The sequence below is a fragment of the Triticum dicoccoides genome, chromosome 7A (assembly GCF_002162155.2).
Source record: "Triticum dicoccoides isolate Atlit2015 ecotype Zavitan chromosome 7A, WEW_v2.0, whole genome shotgun sequence".
In the NCBI taxonomy this organism is placed as follows: domain Eukaryota; kingdom Viridiplantae; phylum Streptophyta; class Magnoliopsida; order Poales; family Poaceae; genus Triticum; species Triticum dicoccoides.
The window spans coordinates 583,995,230-584,018,390 of NC_041392.1; positions in this window are offsets into that span (position 1 = coordinate 583,995,230).

Below are 23,161 nucleotides of genomic sequence, written 5' to 3' on the forward strand. Positions count from 1 at the left end.
TGCTCTAGTACTTCACTTATATCTTTTTAGAGCACGGGGTGGTTTTATTTTGAAGAAACAGATGAACTCTCGTGCTTCACTTATATTATTTTGAGAGTCTTTAGAACAACATGGTAGTTTGCTTTGGTTATGAAACTAGTCCTAATATGATGGGCATCCAAGAGGGATATAACAAAAACTTTCATATAAGTGCATTGAATACTAAGAGAAGTTTGATACTTGATGATTGTTTTGAGATATGGAGATAGTGATATCAAAGTTGTGCTAGTTGAGTAGTTGTGAATTTTAGGAATACTTGTGTTCAAGTTTGCAAGTCCCGTAGCATGCACGTATGGCAAACGTTGTGTAACAAATTTGAAACATGAGGTATTATTTGATTGTTTTCCTTATGAGTGGCGGTCGGGGACGAGCGATGGTCTTTTCCAACCAATCTATCCCCCTAGGAGCATGCGCGTAATGCTTTGTTTTTGATGACTTGTAGATTTTTGCAATAAGTATGTGAGTACTTTATGACTAATGTTGAGTCCATGGATTACACGCAGTCTTACCCTTCCATCATTGCTAGCCTCTTCGCTACCGTGCATTGCCCTTTCTCACATTGAGAGTTGGTGCAAACTTCGCCGGTGCATCCAAACCCCGTGATACGATACGCTGTGTCACACATAAACCTCCTTATATCTTCCTCAAAACAACCACCATACCTACATATTATGGCATTTCCATAGCCATTCCAGGATATATTGCCATGCAACTTTCCACCGTTCCGTTTATTATGACATGCATCATCATTGTCATATTGCTTGGCATGATCATGTAGTTGACATCGTACTTGTGGCAAAGCCACCGTTCATAATTTTTCATACATGTCACACTTGATTCATCGCAATCCCGGTACACCGCCGGAGGCATTCATATAGATTCATATCTTGTTCTAAGTATCGAGTTGTAATTCTTGAGTTGTAAGTAAATAGAAGTGTGATGATCATCATTCATAGAGCATTGTCCCAAAAAAAGGAAAAAAAGAAAGGCCGAAAAAAGACAAATAAAAAATAAATAAAAGGGACAATGCTACTATCCTTTTTTCCACACTTGTGCTTCAAAGTAGCACCATGATCTTCAAGATAGAGAGTCTCTTGTTTTGTCACTTTCATATACTAGTGGGAATTTTTCATTATAGAACTTGGCTTGTATATTCCAACATTGGGCCTCCTCAAGTGCCCTAGGTCTTCCTGAGCAAGCAAGTTGGATGCACACCCACTTAGTTCTTTTGTTGAGCTTTCATACATTTATAGCTCTAGTGCATCCATTGCATGGCAATCCCTACTCCTTGCATTGACATCAATTGATGGGCATCTCCCTAGCCCATTGATTAGCCGCGTCGATGTGAGACTTTCTCCTTTTTGTCTTCTCCACATAACCCCCTCATTATATTCTATTCCACCCATAGTGCTATATCCATGACTCATGCTCATGTATTGCGTGAAGGATTATAAAGTTTGAGACTACTAAAGTATGAAACAATTGCTTGGCTTGTCATCGGGGTTGTGCATGATGAGAGCATTCTTGTGTGACGAAAATGGAGCATGACTAAACTATATGATTTTGTAGGGATGAACTTTCTTTGGCCATGTTATTTTGAGAAGACATAATTGCTTAGTTAGTATGCTTGAAGTATTATTGTTTTTATGTCAATATTAAACTTTTGTCTTGAATATTACGGATCTGAATATTCTTGATACAATAAAGAGAAATACATGATGAATATGTCAGGTAGCATTCCACATCAAAAATTCTGTTTTTATCATTTACCTACTCGAGGACGAGCAGGAATTAAGCTTGGGGATGTTGAAACGTCTCCAACGTATCTATAATTTTTGATTGTTCCATGCTATTATATTATCAACCTTGGATGTTTTATATGCATTTATATGCTATTTTATATGATTTTTGGGACTCACCTATTAACCTAGAGCCCAGTGCCAGTTTCTGTTTTTTCCTTGTTTTAGGGTTTCTAAGAAAAGGAATATCAAACAGAGTCCAAACGGAATGAAACCTTCGGAAAAGTTATTTTTGGAAAGAAAGAAATACGCGAGACTTGGAGTGCACGTCAGGGTATCAACGAGGAAGCCACGAGGCAGGGGGGGCGCCCACCCCCTAGGCGCGCCCTCCACCCTCGTGGGCCCCTTGTGGCTCCCCTGACGTATTTCTTCCGCATATATATATATATATATATATATATATATATATATATATATATATAATTATATCCATATACCCTAAACGACCGGGAAGCACAATAGATCGGGAGTTCCGCCACCAGAAGCCTCTGTAGCCACCAAAAACCAATCTAGACCCGTTCCGGCACCCTGCCGGACGGGGAATCCCTCTCCGGTGGCCATCTTCATCATTTGGGTGCTCTCCAGGACGAGGAGGGAGTAGTTCTCCCTCGGGGCTGAGGGTATGCACTGTACCAGTAGCTATGTGTTTGATCTCTCTCTCTCTCTCTAGTGTTCTTGAGGTGATACGATCTTGATGTATCGCGAGCTTTGCTATTATAGTTGGATCCTATGATGTTTCTCCTCCTCTACTCTCTTGTAATGGATTGAGTTTTCCCTTTGAAGTTATCTTATCAGATTGAGTCTTTAATGATTTGAGAACACTTGATGTATGTCTTGCCGTGTGTATCTGTGGTGACAATGGGATATCACGAGATTCACTTGATGTATGTTTTGGTGACTAACTTGCGGGTTCCGCCCATGAACTTATGCATAGGGGTTGGCACACGTTTTCATCTTGACTCTCTGGTAGAAACTTTGGGGCACACTTTGAGGTCCTATGTGTGGGTTGAATAGATGAATCTGAGATTGTGTGATGCATATCGTATAATCATACCTACGGATACTTGAGGTGACATTGGAGTATCTAGGTGACATTAGGGTTTTGGTTGATTTGTGTCTTAAGGTGTTATTCTAGTACAAACTCTAGGGCTGTTTGTGACACTTATAGGAATAGCCCAACAGATTGATTAGAAATAATAACTTTGAGGTGGTTTCGTACCCTACCATAATCTCTTCATTTGTTCTCCGCTATTAGTGACTTTGGAGTGACTCTTTGTTGCATGTTGAGGGATAGTTATGTGATCCAATTATGTTATAATTGTTGAGAGGACTTGCACTAGTGAAAGTATGAACCCTAGGCCTTGTTTCCTATCATTGCAATACCGTTTACGCTCACTTTAATCATTAGTTACCTTGCTGTTTTTATATTTTCAGATTACAAAAACCTATATCTACTATCCATATACCACTTGTATCACAATCTCTTCGCCGAACTAGTGCACCTATACAATTTACCATTGTATTGGGTGTGTTGGGGACACAAGAGACTCTTTGTTATTTGGTTGCAGGGTTGCTTGAGAGAGACCATCTTCATCCTAGGCCTCCTATGGATTGATAAACCTTATTTCATCCACTTGAGGGAAATTTGCTACTGTCCTACAAACCTCTGCACTTGGAGGCCCAACAACATCTACAAGAAGAAGGTTGTGTAGTAGACATCAGGTGGTGAAAAAAACTAATCTCTTTTGCAGGGCCAGGTCTCCAGACGAACTTAAACGTCTGAAGAATTTGTCGGAGACCTGAATATGCTTGATAGGACGCAAGCTAATCATGAAGAAATGAATTTTCATTTCTCACGTCCTCATACTGCTATATCTGTTCTATTGCTTGATGAAATTGATCTAATGAATTTGATGTCATATTCTTCACTGATGAAGTATATGAGTCCGTAAGATGCACTAATTCATCTGCATGATGATCAAGCCAAAGCCACTGAGTGGGTCCTCGACAGTGGATGTACAAATCCCATGACTGGTGACAGGAATTTATTGATGGACACTGCTTTATCTCCATCGCATCTGAAGCATATCACCTACGCTGACAAAGGCAAAAGCAAGTCTTCGAAGGCTTTAGGAGAGGAGATTTGTATATTGTTGATTTCTCTACAGGACCACAGCCTGCTACATGTCTACTTGCAAAAGCTTCAGAAGGCTGGCTATGGCATCGACAACTTGGTCATGCTGGCATGAGGAACTTGCACACTCTAGCGAAGAAGAAGCATGTCATTGGCATCGAGGGTGTCAAATTCCTCAAGGACCATCTGCGTGGAGCTTGTGAAGCTGGAAAGATGACCAATGCCAAGCATCCCTCAAAGACCATCATGACTACCACTCATCCATTTGAATTGCTTCACATGGATCTCTTTAGCCCTACTCATTATGCCACATTTACTAATGCTGCATCTTTATATGGCTTTGTCATTGTTGATGACTATTCTCGTTACACATGGGTGCATATCATCACTTACAAAACTGAAGTGCAGGAAGTCTTCAAACGATTTTCCTCAAGGGCTTCAACCAACTTTGGTGTGAAGATCAAGCACATCAGAAGTGAAAATGGAACCGAGTTGAAGAATACTAGTCTTGATGACTATCTTGATGAATTTGGTATTACTCACGAGTTATCTGCTCCTTATACTCCTCAGCAGAATGGTGTCATGGAGCGCAAGAACATGACTCTTGTTGAGATGGCTCGGACTATGCTTGATGAATACAAGACGCCTCCTCGCTTCTGGCCTGAGGCAATTGATATTGCGTGCCACATCATCAACAGGGTATATCTTCACAAATTCTTCAGGAATACCTCATATGAACTCCTCACTGACAAGAAACCCAATGTGAGTTATTTCAAAGTCTTCGGTGCTAAATGTTGGATTAGAGATGCTGATCACAATACTAAATTTGCACCAAAAGCACATGAAGGTTTTATGCTTGGTTACGGAAAGGACTCCCACACCTACAGAGTCTTCAACACCTATCACCACAAGGTTGTTGAATCTATAGATGTGTGGTTCGATGAAACTAACGGCTCGCAAAGAGAGCACCTACCTCACGTGCTAGATGAAATACCACCTGAGGAATCCATTAAGTGCAAGGCAACTGAGGATGTCATTCCTATCAAAGAATCTGCTGAAGAAGTCATTCCTGATCATGAAGAATATCATGTTGGTGCACCTAAGGAAAATGACTCTGAAGAAAATGCTGACCCCCTCAACGTCGTCAACCAGCTCATCCTCGCGTTGCTAATGAAGTGAAGATTGAGAGAATCATCAACAACAATAAAGCTCTAGGTCCTCCCACACGCTCAAAAGCTTCACATTTGTCTAACTTTTGTGGGCACTTTGCTTTTGTCTCTATCACAGAGACCACCAAAGTAGATGAGGCATTTCTGAAACCTGAGTGGATTCAATCAATGCAAGAGGAATGGCATCAATTCGAGCTCAACAATGTCTTGGAACTTGTCAAGCGACCAGACCCTCGCAAGCACAATATCATCATCACAAAATGGATCTACTACAACAAGCAAGATTAAAATGGCCTTGTGGTGAGGAATAAGGCACATCTTGTAGCTCAATGCTACACACAGGTTGAAGGAATTGATTTCGATGAAACTTTTGCACCTGTTGCTAGACTTGAGGCTATTCGCATATTGCTTGCTTATGCTAACCATCATAATATCATCTTATATCAAATGTATGTGAAAAGTGCATTCCTCAATGGTAAGCTTGAGGAAGAAGTATATGTTGCTCAGCCCCCAGGTTTTGAAGATCCAAAGCATCCTAACAAAGTCTTCAGACTCAAGAAGGCCCTCTATGACCTCAAGCAGGCCCCTCGGGCGTGGTATGATACTTTGAAGGAATTCCTCATGAAGAAAGGCTTCAAACCCGGCTCACTTGACCCAACTCTTTTCACCAAAACCTATGATGATGAATTATTCATGTGCCAAATCTATGTTGATGATATTATCTTTGGCTGTACTAACCAACGTCACACTGACGAATTTGCCTATATGATGAGTGAGGAATATCAAATGTCTATGATGGGAGAATTGAAATTCTTCTTAGGTCTTTAGATTCATCAACAATCCAACGTCATCTTCATATCTTAGGAGAAATACCTCAAGGATGTGTTGAGGAAATTCGGCATGCAAGATTGCAAAGGCATCAAAATCCCTATGCCCACAAATGGCCATCTATGCACTTATGAAAATGGTATAGACTTCGATCAAAAGGTATACCGCTCCATGATTTGCTCTTTATTGTATCTGTGTGCATCTAGGCCAGACATTATGATTAGTGTTTGCATGTGTGTCCGTTTTCAAGCTACACCGAAGGAATGACACCATAAGGCTGTGAAGCATATTCTTCGATATCTAGCTCACACACCAACGCTTGGATTATGGTATCCTAAGGGCTCAGCTTTTGATCTCATTGGATATTCTGACTCTAACTATGCTAGTGATCGTGTGGACCGCAAGTCAACATCAGGCACATGCCATTTGCTCGAAGAATCTTTGGTATGTTGGTCCTCGAAGAAGCAAAACTGCGTATCACTCTCTACTGCTGAAGCTGAGTACATTGATGTTGGTTCATGCTGTGCTCAATTTCTATGGATGAAGCAAACCCTCTAGGACTACGGCATCAATGTGAAGAGTGTGTCACTCTATTGTGACAATGAGAGTGCCATCAAGATTGCTCATAACCCAGTTCAGCACTCAAAGACAAAGCACATGCAGATTCGTCATCATTTTCTTTGTGATCATTTGTTGAAGGGCGACATCTCTATTGAGCACGTGAAGACTGAAGAACATCTAGCCGGTATCTTCATGAAGCCCTTGGATGAGAAGAGATTTAGCAAGTTGCGGTGTGAGCTAAATATCTTAAAATCTTCGAATGTCCTTTGAAAAGGACACACATCCTAACACTTATGCAAAATTGATGACTTAGATGTGCAACACACGAAGTAACGTTTTTCTTTAATCAATGAAGACTAACCCTCTAAGTGTGAAGAAATTAACAAAGAATTTGATTCTCATAGCCCTACGACAATTGTACGCGGCGTCTGAAATCATCATTGTTATACGGTGGGTCACGCCACCAACAAAAGTTGAAAATCTTCAATGTGAGTATTTCTTTAGTCTTGAAATTTCTCAGTTGTTCAAATTCTTCAACTTTGCATAATCTTCACTCTTTCCGTTCATTGGCTATATATTTATATATATATATATATATATATATATATAGAGAGAGAGAGAGAGAGAGAGAGTTTTCAGTCCTCTACAACATTCACTTCTTGCTATTTCTTCAAGTTGATTTTTCTGCTAAGTGAATGTGATCGGACCCTTCCCCCTCTATGCTATACTCAACCCAATCTATTAAAAAATTCTTCATATGCATTCTATTTGAAACCCGTTCAAAATCTTCACTGTGTCCTTATCAGCTGAAGAATTAGTGAACCAAACATTGAAATTTTCATATCTCAATTTTTGGCTTTTGCCGCTCAAATCGTTCCGCATCCCACGATAAGACTTATCTATTCACCCACAATCTCACATGATCGCCACTGCTCTGTACATGGGTGACACATGTCACTAGGATGAGAAGAGTTAGGGGCATGTTCGTCCAATTTCTTGGGGCGAGCAGTTTTTCACTTTGGCTATAAATACCCCTCACCCTCCTTAGATTTCATTTACCCCACTAGACCTCACTCTCCTCGCTCGAGCTTCTAGACCTAGCGCCGCCGCTACTTCCATCGTTGCCGGTGAGGAAGAGCTTCACTTCATCGACCTCATCTTCATCGTACTCGCGCCGGCCGTGGAAATCTTCACTCCGCCGCCGCCGTAGCTGTCTTCAGCCGCCAAGTTAGGGCGTAGAAGATCTCGACTGACGAATTTCCAATCTCAAACTCTCTACTCGTCCTGTTCTTTGTCAAGGGTAATTAAAAGTTACTTTTACCGCCCTTGTTGATTCTGACGATTTCCACAAAATCTTCAAAAGGTGTTTATTCTTCACTTCCACACTCCTAAAGACCTCACATGCATCCGTTCTTGATCTGTTTCTCTAAGCAAAGTTTTTCTTCAAGATTCCTCAGTTGTGTATATTTTCCAATCCATACAACTCTGGAACCTAAGTCAAAGAACGCTTATTGAAATTCCTCAAGACACCTATGGTCAAATTTCTCAAACTTGTTCTTTTTGCAAAAACTTCTGAGAACGCATGTGACCTCTAAAAATTCTTCGCACCTATACTCTGTTCACAGGTACTCATGTCTGCTGCTAAATCACTAGGTTATCATCAACTTAACTCATTTGCAGCGTTCCTCGAAGACAGGTTGCATACCTCTTCGGAGAACTCTGTTGTTCAAATTCCTCAGATAAAGAAAATGGCTGACGGCAAGAAACCTCATAAGGGAGGGAAGAAATTGGAAGTCAACACTCCTTTTGAAATCGCTGACGACATCTATGCAGGGTACTGCACACCCCCCGAGGAAACAAAGAATGAGCGCAAAGTGCGCATTCAGAAGATTGAGAGGAGATGGGCCAGAGAATGGAGGGAATATCGCTATGTCACACCCAAGTACATGAAGAAATTCGCTGTACACCCTCCATGACCAAGACCTCCACTGGCACCTGGCCAAGAAGCTGATCCCTCTAGCATCAGAAGAGGTGAGGAATTTCCTGCTGAATGGGCCAAGCGACAAGCTAAACTGGCCAAAGTGGTCAAAGAGGCCGTGAGCAAATTCAACAAAGACACTGCTGCTGCTGCTGAGGCCTCTGCTAGCAAGCCCAAGAAGGCTATGCCCAAAAGCCTGCTCACAAGCCAAGTGCTTCTTCTTCATTGCCCTCACATGCCAGCTCTTCAAAGCCCACACGGCAAATTCCTCAAGCAGCTCCAATTCCTCCAGCTGCAAAATCTGCAGTTGCTCCTTCAAAGTCCTCAGCACCTGTGCACCTCGCCTCGTGCCAAAGGACCACTGGCATCTCAATTGCCTCAGGAGCCTCGGCAAGTTCCTTGGCTCTCCTTCAGTCTTCAACAGGCCCCACTTTGCTGAAGACTAAGGCCAGTGCTGGATGATCCACTAGACCAAGTCCTCATAAGAAGCAGGTTAGCTTCCATGTTTTGTCTAGTGAAGACGAGGCTGATGATAAAGAATTGGAAGAAATTAGTAGAGACTGACAGAAAGGGCCGCTAGAGACAAAGGCACCAATGTTCCTCTTCTGCTGGATCCCAAGTTAATCCTGGACTTCATTGATCTCTGGCATAAGGACCCAAACACTCCTATGTCTGATTTCAAACTCACACCTGGCCAGAACCACATGCTCACTACCTTCATAAGTGAAGAAAACTGGAAATTTGAGAAGGCCAGGTAGCTCAAGAAGGCTCAGTACAAGAAAGAGCATTTTCTGAAGAACAACATTGTCAAGATGACAACTGATGAACTTGTGACCGTGCAAGCTGAGATCAAGGCACTCAGTGATGAATTTGACGTATACCGTGCAGATTGGCTGGGAGCCAAGGTCAGATTCGTCAACATGGCGAAGGGATTCACCTCCAATGTTGTAGCCCCAAACGCAACATGAATCTCCTTAAGCGGAAGCATCTGCTCAGCCTATTGAAGAGCATGCCAGCACCCCTGATGAAAATCAGGCTGCTGAAGTAAAATGAGAGTACCAAGGCTAACGAAGAAATTCCAGACGCTGAAGAAACTGTCGTGGAAACCACTAGTGTTGCACCCGAAGAACCAGCTAGCCAGCTGAAGCATCTTCTGCTGAGCCTGAAGGCACTGAACAAGCCAAGGCAACTGCATCAGTTGCGCCTGAGGAAAATGAACCAATTTCCTTTGCTCCACCTGGTCCAACTACAAGTATCAACCTTCCTTCTGCATCAGAAGTGAAGAAAACCAAGGCTGCATAACGAGCATCTGTGAAGAAAAGGAAAGCATCTGCTTCCTTAGAGTCTTCTGCTCCCAAGAAGGCGAAGACTTTGACAAGTTCTTATGACAATCCTATCGATGATGTTCCTCTTTCAAGCATGCCATCAAAGGAGATTGTCCCCTTTGGTGAAGATTATGAAATTCCCAATGAATCTGATGAAGAAGATCCTTTTGCTGCTTCGACATAGCAGTTGGATGAAGAAATTGAAGTGGATAACGTCCCTTCAACTCCGCTGGTATCCTCGCCCATGCCTCAGTTCACTACTGAAGAGGCAAGCGTTGAAGAACTTGATGAAGAAGATGAAGACGTGGACATTGGGTGCACCACTCCAATTCTGAATAATGACTACTCGGAAAGTCATCACCCCAATTCACCACTGTTCACTCCTCTGCAATAGATTCCTCAGTCCCGGGTCCAAACATAAGAAATTCACACGGGCTCTGAGGAACCTCAAGCTTCTCTTCTTACCATCCCAGAAGAAATTCTAGCCACTAGCGCTGATGGAAATGTTGTTGAAGAAGTGGAGACCCAGGCTGCTACTGATGAAATTCCTCAGCCTGCGGCTCCGAGGACTGTTATTCTAGAGGCTGTGAAGACATTGACTGACACTCCTCAGCCCAAGCCAAAGGATACCCTCTCCAAGAAATAGAAGTTCAAAGCTGCTGAGTTCTTCAATGAACATATATTCTTCACGGAATACAACCCCTATTGACTCTGCTCGTCTTTTTCGCAAGTGCTTCTGGACAGCAAGTCAGATGAACTTCTATTCTTCATTGCTATTTGATAAGGACAATATCTTTGACCATGAGAATATTCCTCATGTGGATATGGAGTTGTTGCCCTGCTTCACCCCAGTCCTCAGTGTTCTTCATGACGCTGGGCTGCTCAATTTCTGCACCGACATCTATGACTGGAATGAAGAGCTAATTTTTCAGTTCTATGCTATGTTGCACATCACAGTCGACCCTGAAGATGTGAATTCATGGGTGTTGGACTAGATGACTGAAAACACTCACTACAAAGCACCGACCTCTGAATTGCTTTATGTCGTCTCAGTCAGTCCTCCCCTTGAAGGTGCAAAGCTCATCTACCATGAAGCTGAACTTTCTGATCACTTCATGCAAGTGTTGATGAAGCCTCTGAAGCTTGGCCAAGCCCCGAAAAGAAAATTCGTCGTGAAGGAATTGCTCTATGTACCAAATGCTACCTCTTGAGCATGCGTTGGTTTTCCCTTGAAGAGGAAAGGGTGATGCAACAAAGTAGCATAAGTATTTCCCTCAGTTTTTGAGAACCAAGGTATCAATCCAGTAGGAGACAACGCACAAGTCACCTAGTACCTGCACAAACAATCAAGAACCTTGCAACCAACACGATAAAGGGGATGTCAATCCCTTCACGATCACTCGCAAAAGTGAGATCTAATAAAGATAGTAAAGTAAATATTTTTGGTATTTTTGTTGTATAGATTGGAAAGTAAAGATGGCAAAATAGTAAACAAGATGCGATGTAAATAAAAGAGATGTAATATAATAGGAAAGATACCCGGGGGGCATAGGTTTCACTACTGGCTTCTCTCAAGATAGCATGTATTATGGTGGGTGAACAAATTACTGCCGAGCAATTGATAGAAGAGCGCATAATTATGAAGATATCTAAGGCGATGATCATGAATATAGGCATCACATCCGTGTCAAGTAGACCGAAACGATTCTGCATCTACTACTATTACTCCACACATCGACCGCCATCCAGCATGCATCTAGAGTATTAAGTTCATAAGAACGGAGTAACGCATTAAGCAAGATGACATGATGTAGAGGGATAAACTCAAGTAATATGATATAAACCCCATCTTTTTATCCTCGATGGTAACAATACAATACGTGCCTTCCTGCCCCTGCTGCCACTGGGAAAGGACACCGCAAGATTGAACCCAAAGCTAAGAACTTCTCCCATTGCAAGAAAGATCAATCTAATAGGCAAACTAAACCGGTAATTTGAAGAGACTTGCAAAGATATCAAATCATGCATATAAGGATTCAAAAAAGAACCAAAAAATATTCATATATAATCTTGTTCATAAACCCATAATTCATCGGATCTCGGCAAACACACCGCAAAAGAGTACTACATCAAATAGATCTCAAAGAACATCAAGGAGAACTTTGTATTGAGAATCAAAGAGAGAGAAGAAGACATGTAGTTAATAACTATGGACCTGAAGGTCTATGGTAAACTACTCACGCTTCATCGGAGAGGCTATGGTGTTGATGTAGAAGCCCTCCGTGATCGATTCCCCCTCCGACAGATCACCGGAAAAGGCCCCAACATGGGATCTCACGGGTAGAGAAGGTTGCGGCGGTGGAAAAGTGGTTTCGTGGCTCTTTGTGATTGATCTAGGGTATAAGAGTATATATAGGCGGAAGAAGTAAGTTGGTGGAGCTACGTGGGGCCCACGAGGGTGGGGGCATGCCCTCCTGCCTCATGGCCGCCTCACGGAGTTCCAGACTTCAACTCCAAGCCTTCTGGTTTGCTTTCGGTCCAAGAAAGATCATCGCGAAGGTTTCATTCCGTTTGGATTCCGTTTGGTATTCCTTTTCTGTGAAACTCTAAAATAGGCAAAAGAAACTGGCACTAGGCCTCCGGTTAATAGGTTAGTCCCAAAAATAATATAAAAGAGCATATTAAAGCCCATTAAACATCCAAAACAGATAATATAATAGCATGGAACAATCAAAAATTATAGATACGTTGGAGACGTATCAACAAGGACAATCTATAGAATTCTGACCAAGACCCTCAGTCCAATTAAGGGCCACGACTCTAATGAAGACAAGATTGTTGGCATCATGAATAATCTGCTTTTCAACATCATACATGGAGTTCCTATCAACTACCATGATTTCTTCATGAGGACTTTGGCAAATATCGCTCTATCAGCTTTTGAGTTGAAGCCTTACGCTCCTTGGATTATGAGATTCATGAGATCAAGGTCTTCAATCAACTACAAGGCTGATTTCGAAAATCATGTCAGCTATTTGCTCCCCATTGAAGTCTTCAAACGACCTATTTCCTCATCTGATGAGAAGGGCAAGGCTGCTATTATCGATGAAGGCATTCGTCCATTAGATGGACAATTTCACAAAGCTGCCTCATATTCCACCAATGATGACTCTTCCACGCATGACACTGCCGCAAATGCTTGAAAGCAAAATCCTCAAGCCACTGCTCATAGGGTGATGACTGATCGTGAGCTTCTCCTTAGTCTTGATCAGAAGGTTGATCGCAACCACAAGTGGGTCAAATGTCAGTTTGGTGGTATTCTTCAGAACATGACAGTCACTCAAAATACTATGAAGAAGAATCACTATTATCTGCATGAAGTCTTTGACCGCACCTAGACCATTCTGTCTAACCTATACATTGCTGAAGATCTCAAGAAGATGGAATTTCAACAGGACTTTGACTGGGCACAACCACCTTCGAAGAAATTCAAGAAGGTCAAAGTTCCTCAGCTTGTGGCAAGTTCTTATTCTTCATCGCGCGAGACTGATGAAAATGAAGACTTGAATGTCGGAGTAATGGGCCACGGGTAGCCTAACCCGAGTCCCTCAAGCGTCAAGGATAAAGCACCACCTTCTGGTGGCCAGATGGCTCAAGCGGCTGACTGCCATAGGATGGCCAAGCACTAGAAGGCGGCCCCAAGACGAGCCGACTCCCAGCAGGCGGCCTCCAGAGAGGCCGGCTCCTGGAAGGCGGCCCACAACGCCCTCAAAGTCTGCGCCCCCATAAAGAAGATATGATAGGATGTGGCTACAGTGTAGCCCATCACCCCCGTATCCAGGGCGGGGCGCGGCCATAGTGACCCGTACCGACCGAGATCTCCGCGCGGCGCGACACTGTTGCCATTCCACCCTTGATGTCACCCCTGTTAGGCGGAACCCTGTTCCCGCGATGGCCTGTCGGTACGGCCTGCAAGCGGCGGCCCCTACCAGGCAGCGAGAGCCCAGAGCGTGGCAGCACCTGACTAGTCGGACCCGAGGGAGGTCGGCCTCTAGCAGGCGGCCCACTCTTCCCTTGGAGTCCACGCGCCATTAACTAGACGAGACAAGGTGTGGCTACAGTGATCTCCCACTAGACGGCGGGACTGTAGCCACGCCCCCCCGACCAAGCATGCGTCATTAGCATTACGGCTACAGTAACAAGCAACCGGCCAGACCTGCAAACGGCGGAGGCGGCCTGTCGGCTCTGTACTAGACCAGCCGGCAGGGCCCACCAGGCGGCGGGCCCCAGCGGACGGCGGAAGAGCCGGCGACAGGAGACACTGACAGTCGGGCCCTACACCCGGCCAGATTACCATTGTACCTGTGGGAGTCCTGGATTAGGGGGTCTCCGGACAGCTGGACTATATCCATTGGCCGGACTGTTGGACTATGAAGATACAAGATTGAAGACTTCGTCCCGTGTCCGGATGGGACTCTACTTGGCGTGGAAGGCAAGCTAGGAAATACGAATATGTATATCTCCTCCTTTGTAATCGACCTTGTGTAACCCTAGCCCCCTCCGGTGTCTATATAAACCGGAGGGTTTTAGTCCATAGGACAACATACAATCATACCATAGGCTAGCTTCTAGGGTTTAGCCTCTCCAATCTCGTGGTAGATCTACTTTTGTACTACCCATATCATCAATATTAATCAAGCAAGACGTAGGGTTTTACCTCCATCAAGAGGGCCCGAACCTGGGTAAAACATTGTGTCCCCTGCCTCCTATTACCATCCGCCTTAGACGCACAGTTCGGGACCCCCTACCCGAGATCCACCGGTTTTGACACCAACATTGGTCCTTTCATTGAGAGTTCCTCTATGTCGTCGCCGTTAGGCTTGATGGCTCCTGCTATCATCGATAGCGATGCAGTCCAGGGTGAGACTTTTCTCCCCGGACAGATCTTCGTGTTTGGCGGCTTTGCACCGCGGGCCAATTCGCTTGGCCATCTGGAGCAGATTGAAAGTTACGCCCCTGGCCACCAGGTCAGGTTTGGAAGCTTAAACTACACGGACAGCATCCGTGGAGACTTGATCTTTGACGGATTCGAGCCTCTGCCTTGTGCGTCACGCGGTCACGATGAGCACGATTTAGCTCTACCATCGGATAGTGTTCAGGAGATCGCACAGGCAGCCGCTCCGACCCTCAATTCGGAGCCAGTTGCGCCGTCCATGGACGGGTGGATGGACCCCGCCACGGAGGCGTTACCCTCAGCGGCGATTGAGCCGAACATCGACCTTAACTTGCCTGAGAGCCGTGTTGTTAAACTGCCGAATTCTTCTCCGGCCACGGACTCCAAACCGCCTGCACCCGTTCCTATCAAATCTGATTGGGCGCCGATCATGGAGTTTACCTCCGCGGATATCTTTCAGCACTCGCCCTTCGGCGACATACTGAACTCATTAAGGTCTCTCTCCTTGTCAGGAGAATCCTGGCTGAACTACGTCCGGTAGGACTGGGATGTGGACGACAAAGAAATTCACGGCCCACCCACCACTCACTTAGTATCCACTGTCGAGGACTTAACCGACATGCTCGACTTCGACTCCGAAGACATCGACGTTATGGACGACGATGCGGGAGACGAAGAGGAACCACTGCCCACAGGGCACTAGACAGCCACCTCATCATACGATATGTACATTGTGGATACACCCAAAGAAGGCAATGGCAACGAGACAGCGGAGGATGACCCCTCCAAGAAGAAACCCAAGCGCCGACGTCAGTGGCGCCGCTCTAAGTCCCGCCAAAGCAAAAGCAGTGATACCTGCACAGGAGGTAATAACACTCCGGATAGTGCCGAAGACAACAACAACCCCCTCCAGCAAGATTTAGAGCAGGAGGATGGAGGAGCTGGCCCTCCTGAGAGAGCGGCAGACGGAGAAGCGGAGGATGATAATTACATGCCCCCCTCCGAAGACGAGGCAAGCCTCGGCGATGACGAATTCGCCGTGCCAGAGGATCCCATCGAACAAGAGCGCTTCAAGCGCCGGCTTACGGCCACGGCAAATAGCCTTAAGAAAAAGCAGCAGCAGCTTCAAGCTGATCAAGATCTGCTAGCTGGCAGATGGACTGAAGTCCTCGTGGCTGAGGAATATAAACTCGAGCGCCCCTCCAAGAGTTACCCAAAATGCAGGCTGCTACCTCGACTGGAGGAAGAAGCATATGATGCGGCTGATCGGCCACCTCGTGGCCGTGATAGAGAGGCATTCCAGCCAAAAGCTCAGCCCGCACCCCGACACCATTCAAATAAAAAAGCATGGGGAAACACGCCAGACCCGCGAGACGTATTGGAGGACAAAGCAAAACATGCAAGATCGATCTACGGATCACGAGGGCGCGCCACTATGCGAGACGATAAACGTCACACCGGATACAGTAAAAGTAAATCCGGCCAGGACGAACACAGCGGGCAAGACCCATTTGAGATGCGTCGTGATATAGCCGAATACAGAGGCGCCGCACACCCCTTATGCTTCACAGACGAAGTAATGGATCATCAAATCCTAGAAGGTTTCAAACCTGTAAATATTGAATCATACGATGGCACAACAGATCCTGCGGTATGGATCGAGGATTTCCTCCTCCACAGCCACATGGCCCGCGGTGATGACTTACACGCCATCAAATACCTCGCACTAAAACTCAAAGGACCAGCGCGGCATTGGCTTAACAGTTTGCCAGCGGAGTGCATCAGCTGTTGGGAAGATCTGGAGGCCGCATTCCTCGACAACTTTTAGGGCACTTATGTGCGACCACCAAATGCCGATGACTTGAGCCACATAATTTAGCAGCCAGAAGAATCGGCCAGGCAATTCTGGACTTGGTTCCTAACAAAGAAAAATCAAATCGTCGACTGTCCAGATGCAGAGGCCCTAGCGGCTTTCAAACATAACATCCGCGACGAGTGGCTAGCCCGGCACCTTGGTCAGCAAAAGCCGAAATCTATGGCAGCCCTCACGACACTCATGACCCGCTTTTGTGCGAGAGAAGACAGCTGGCTGGCTCGCAGTAACAATATGTCAAAGAACCATGGTACCTCGGATACCAAGGACGGCCATAGTAGGTCCCGTCACAACAAACATAAGCGCCGCATTAACAGCGATAATACTGAGGATACGACAGTCAATGCCGGATTCAAAGGCTCTAAACCCGGTCAGCAGAAAAAGCCATTTAAACAAAGTACGTCGGGCCCGTCTAGTTTGGACCGCATACTCGATCGCTCGTGTCAAATACACGGCACCCCAGACAAGCCAGCCAATCACACCAACAGGGATTGTTGGGTGTTCAAGCAGGCCGCCAAGTTAAATGCCAATAACAAGGATAAGGGGTCACATAGCGATGACGAGGAGGAGCCCCGGCATCCACACACCGGAGGACAGAAGAGGTTTCCCCCACAAGTGCGGACGGTGAACATGATATACGCAACCCACATCCCCGAGAGGGAGCGGAAGCGTGCGCTCAGGGACGTATATGCGTTGGAGCCAATCGCCCCAAAATTCAACCCATGGTCCTCCTATCAGATCACTTTCGATCGCAGGGACCACCCCACTAGTATCCGTCATGGCGGATTCGCTTCACTGGTTCTAGACCGAATCATTGACGGATTTCACCTCACTCGAGTCCTTATGGATGGCGGCAACAACCTGAACCTGCTTTATTAGGACACAGTGTGCAAAATGGGTATCGACCCCTCAAGGATCAAACCCACAAAAACAACCTTTAAAGGCATCGTTCCAGGTGTAGAGGCCCATTGCATATGCTCAATTACACTGGGAGTGGTCTTCGGATCCCCGGATAACTTCCGAAGGGAAGAATTAATCTTTGATATAGTCCCGTTCCGCAGTGGTTATCATGCACTGCTCGGGAGAACCGCATTTGCAAGATTCAATGCGCTACCGCATTATGCATACCTCAAGCTCAAGATGCCAGGACCTCGTGGGGTTGTTATAGTCAATGGAAACACAGAGCGCTCTCTCCGAACGGAGGAGCACACTGCGGCCCTCGCAGCAGAAGCGCAAAGCAGCCTCTCAAGGCAATCCACCAGTTCGGCGTTTCAAGACCCGGACACCTTCAAGCGCGCTCGGAGCAATCGGCAACTAGACCGCCTGGCGTGATCTGAGCTCGCGTAGCAATGCGGCCCCCACCCCAGTCCCATCCAAGCGGCGAAACTTGTGCCACGCGTACATAATTATGCATTAAATATACCATGGGCACGGGCGGGGAAGGGGCCACAACTGCGGCACGCCCCAAGACGCGGCTTAAACCGCACTAGGGGCTTCCCGCTTAGTTATTTTTCTCTTTTTTAGGACATTAATCTCTAGAAACCCTGTCTGGCAGCACTATTGCCGAACACATGATGCAGCAACCAAGGAGGCAGACAACTACGTCACACCACGGAATTCCCAGGTGGATTACAGCAACGAGCTAAATGTTTGATTTAATACTATTCCTCAGCTTGCCCTTGGAAGGGACATAGTTCTACTCTTTGCTTATCGCACTATCTGTATAATTATGCTTTAACGCACCTTTTTGAATAAACAATGCATAACATTACGACTATTATTGCATTCATGTTATATATATATGTGTTCATTAATGACGCCTTGCAACCATACACTTCGGTACGGCCAATACACCAGGGGTTTATGTACCCCACAATATGGTGTGAAAAGTACGAACACTTTCACAAGTGCGGCACCCTGAACTTATAGCATTATATGCATCAGTTCTGAATCATGTCTTTCGTCAAATGTTGGGTTTGCCTGGCTCCTATGTTTTGGTACCTTACATTCCGCTCTATCGGCTAAGGTAGCGCTAGGAGAACTACTGTGATTGTGCCCCGGTTCTGCTGGGCTGAGCACCTCAGTAGAGAAAGCTAAAACTGACTGTCATGATAAGGCGAGAGACTGGTCGCTGTTCGGCGAGGTCGAGTCCCTAAAGACTTATGCCGCTTAGAGCGAGGGGTCGGCCCTGTCCGACTTAAAGGCGTGTACCGCGCCATGAATTCGGTCTTCCAAATACCAGGGGCTTCGCCGAAATTTAAAATAATAGAATTCTATGGCTAAGTGAGAGTGATAAAGCATTATTAGTCCGGTTACCTTGTTCGGTGTGCTGAGCGCCTCCCTCGAAGGACCCAAAAATGGGAACAAGAGTGCTCAGGTTTATCCCGAATACCCCAGCACTCGCGGCATGGGGGCAGAAGCCGAGGACTAGCCATCTCTCAGATTGGATAAATAGCCAAACAGAAGGTAATATTTCAAATTCAAATAAGCATTGCATAGCGCATATGAACAAGTTTTCATACATACATGATCACACGAGCAAGTTTCACTCAAATATTACATCTTTCGTGCACTGGTCCGCTATGAGACGGGCACCCTCCAGAACACCCTCGTAGTACATCTCGGGGTGGCGATGCTCCTTGCCCTCCGGCGGCCCTTCCTTGATCAGCTTCACGGCGTCTAGCTTGACCCATTGCAACTTCACCCGGGTGAAAGCCCGACGTGCACCTTCAATGCAGACGGATCGCTTGACGACCTCCAGCCGCAGGCAGGCATCCACAAGCCGCCTCACCAGGCCGAAGTAGCTGTTCAGAAGGGCGTCGCTAGGCCACAGCCGGACTATAAAGCCCTTCATGGCCTGTTCGGCCGCCTTGTGCAGTTCGACCAGCTGCTTTAGCTGGTCGCTCATAGACACTGGGTGTTCGGTCCCAGTATACTGGGCCCAGAACAACTTCTCCGTTGAGCTTCCATCCTCGGCCCAGTAAAACTTCGAGGCATCCGACACGCTGCGGGACAAATATGTGAATGCTCCTGGAGAGCTCCGAATTCGGGTAAGTAATCGGTAATTTACTTTTACATGCTTGCTTTGCAAATAGAATGCCTTACCCGCCGCTATCTTCTTCATTGCGTCGATCTCCTGGAGGGCCTTTTGGGCTTCGGCCTTGGTACTCTTTGCACTCTCAAGGGCCGCGGCAAGCTCAGACTCCCACGTCTTCGAGTCAAGCTCCAACGCCTCATGCTTCGTCACAAGAGCCTGGAGCTCTTGCTGCACCTCGCCCACCCGAGCCTCTTGCTTTTCTCACTTGGTGCGCTCCTTGGCCGCTTTATCTTCGGCCTCAGACAACGCTTGCTTTAGGGTCGCCCCTTCGGTCGTGGCCCCTGGCAAATTCATGATGATCATGTCATTTTGCAATCACATTCTTTTTATACATATCCATAGACTAGGTACTACTTACCTTTGTTCTCCTCGAGCTACCTCTTGGCAAGGCCGAGCTCGTCCTCGGACCCTTTAAGGTCCTGCTTCAGTACGGCGACCTCCGCAGTCAGTGCGGCGGACGCCAGCAGTGAAGCCTGCATATGCATATTGACATACTTATATTAGACTCATGCGATATTGTTTGTGTCAGGACCCCGACTCAATGCCACATTGATCTAGCATGTAACACCTCATATCACTTTGCGGCCTCACGCACGGTATTTCCACGGTGTCGCCTTACCTTTGCCCGGGACCGTTTGCGCCTTTTGGCACACGTATATGATAGTGTCGCTAGCATCCATATGATAAGAAGCCCGGGCTGACATGGCTAGTCGTAAACCCAAAGTGGCACAGACTTACAGGGACAGGCATCCATGACCCAGCATCGAACATGTCGGTCATCAACGAGTGAATCCAGGCTGTAGCACTGGGCTAGCAGGACTCCGGTGAACCGGGCTGTAGCAGGCTAACAGGACTCCGGTATTCATCGCGTGACATTTCCCCGAAGGGACAGACACAGGAACGAAGAAGGACACATGCCGGCCAGCCTAAGTGTTCCGGAGCAGTAGCAAGCTACCATGGCTCAGTGGAAACACTAGGAGACATTTCCCGGTAAGAGAGGCTACTAAAGATAAACAACTAGATGGTCAGATCCCACACATACCAAGCATTTCAATAACATACACACAATATGCTCGATATGTGCAAATACAACATGGCATCACAACATGACTCTACGACTCAAGTAATTTATTCATTAGGCTCCGAGGAGCGAGATATTACAAACATGGGTCTCATGACCCAACATTCAGAGCATACAAGTCAAAGCACAAGCGGAAGCTATCATGTCTGAGTACAGACATCTATAAATGAAAAAGGCTGAAAAGCCTGACTATCTATCAGATCCTGCCGAGGCACAAGATCGTAGCTGAGGTAACAAGCTAAACGTCGAAGTCCACGTGGAACTACTAGTGAGACTGAAGTCCCTCTGCAAAAACATAAAATAGGCAAACGTGAGTACAAATGTACCCAGCAAGACTTACATCAGAGCTAACTACATATGCATCATTTTCAACAAGGGGATGGTGGGGTTTAACTGCAGCAAGCCAGCTTTGACTCGGTGGCTATCCTAAACTACGACTGCAAGCGACTCTTTTGAGGTGGCGCACACGAGTCCACATATTCACCATATCAATACGCCACTATGGATCCGCTCTCGTTCCCCTACGAAAACGCCATCCATAGCACTCACGCTTATCTTGCGTATTTTAGAGTATCCACTTTCACTTGTCTATGAACTGATATAAGCAACCCAGAAGTCCTTTTCCGCGGACACGGCTATTCGAATAGATGATGTTAACCCTGCAGGGGTGTACTTCTTCATACATGTTTCCACCACTTAGCGTCTGCACACGACATGTGCTCGGCAGACTTCAAGCGAAAGCCGACGTGGGTGTAGACCACGACCTACCTAAACACTCAAGTCTCTAGTCCAGGTTTATCGCCTATTCGGGTTCCATCCATGAGGAGATCCGGCCGGAGTTTCGCTCACAGCCCCAAACGATGTGAACAGGGTTCCCGAGATACCAAACGGGCATCCGGTACACCGTGCCACGTACCTACCGCATCACAGCCCACCCCTACGGTCAGCGCTGTCCACGGCCTCCAGTAAGCTACAAACACCAGAAACTACTTGCAACTCCTGGACAGAGGACTAGGGTGAATAAGAAGTCGAGCGGGGTCATATTTCAGGGCCCAATGTATGGTAGTAGCTGAATCATGGATCACAAACGCAGAACTCAGTTCCTGAGGACGGCTGCAATGAGACAACCCACCATGTACTCCCACATGGCCTCTCACCGCTACCTTTACCCAATCGTGTTCACACACTTAGCTCACACACAGTAGGACATGTTCACACGCCTCTGATTCATCCCCGATGAATCAGACCTGACTCAACTCTAAGCAGTAGCAGGCATGACAAACAAGCATGAATGAGTAGGCACATCAGGGCTCAAACAACTCCTACTCATGCTAGTGGGTTTCATCTATTTACTGTGGAATGACAGGTCATGCAAAGGATAAAGGGGTTCAGCTACCGCACCAAGTAACAGATGAATCGATGTTGTCCTAATGTAGTAAAAGAGAGCAGGAGCGAGAGAGTGGGATTTTATCGGAATGAACAAGGGGTTTTGCTTGCCTGGCACTTCTGAAGATAACATTGAGTCTTCATCAGTGTCAACGATCACATCATCGGTATCACGTCTATCGAGAGGGGACAAATACCGGCAACACAGAAGGGAACACAATCAATGCAATGCACAATATGATGCATGATCACGACATGGCAAAATGAATGTGTTTTGGGCTAATGCATCTAAAACCAGATTAAATGAAGTTGGTTTGAATCCAAGATTCAAATTCAAACTCCATATGTGGTTATTTAAATGTCATTCACTTCATTTGCCCTAAACAGTAGTGATAAGTTGTTCTAACATGCATGTAAATGGTACAGATGGATTCCTTGAATTTTTCTGATAATTTTTCATATATAAATTATTTAATTTGGAGTTACGGTTAATTTTCTATGATTTATTGAAGTTTATATAATTTTCTGGAATTATAAATCATTTCCTAATTTATTTTAATTCCAGAAAGGAATTATTGCGTCAGCATGACCTCATGCTGACCTCAGCAGGTCAACGGGCGCCGTCCAGGTCAAACTGACCTGTGGGCCCTGCGTGTCAGTGTCTGGACTAACTAACCTAATTAAGATTAACCCTAACTAACTTGGTTAGCCGGGCGGGGCCCGCATGTCAGTGAGTCAGTGTCTTAGTTAAAATTAGTTATTATCTTAACCAAGAGTTAGCAGGGGACGGGCCCACACGTCAGTGACCCAGGGGGGTCAAATCCCTGGTCAACCGGGGCTAATCCACCAGCGACATGACGCCGGCGAGGCCCGAGACGGCGGCGATGCGCGGAATCGCAGCACAGGCCACGGATCGAGGCGCGGATGGCACCGTTGG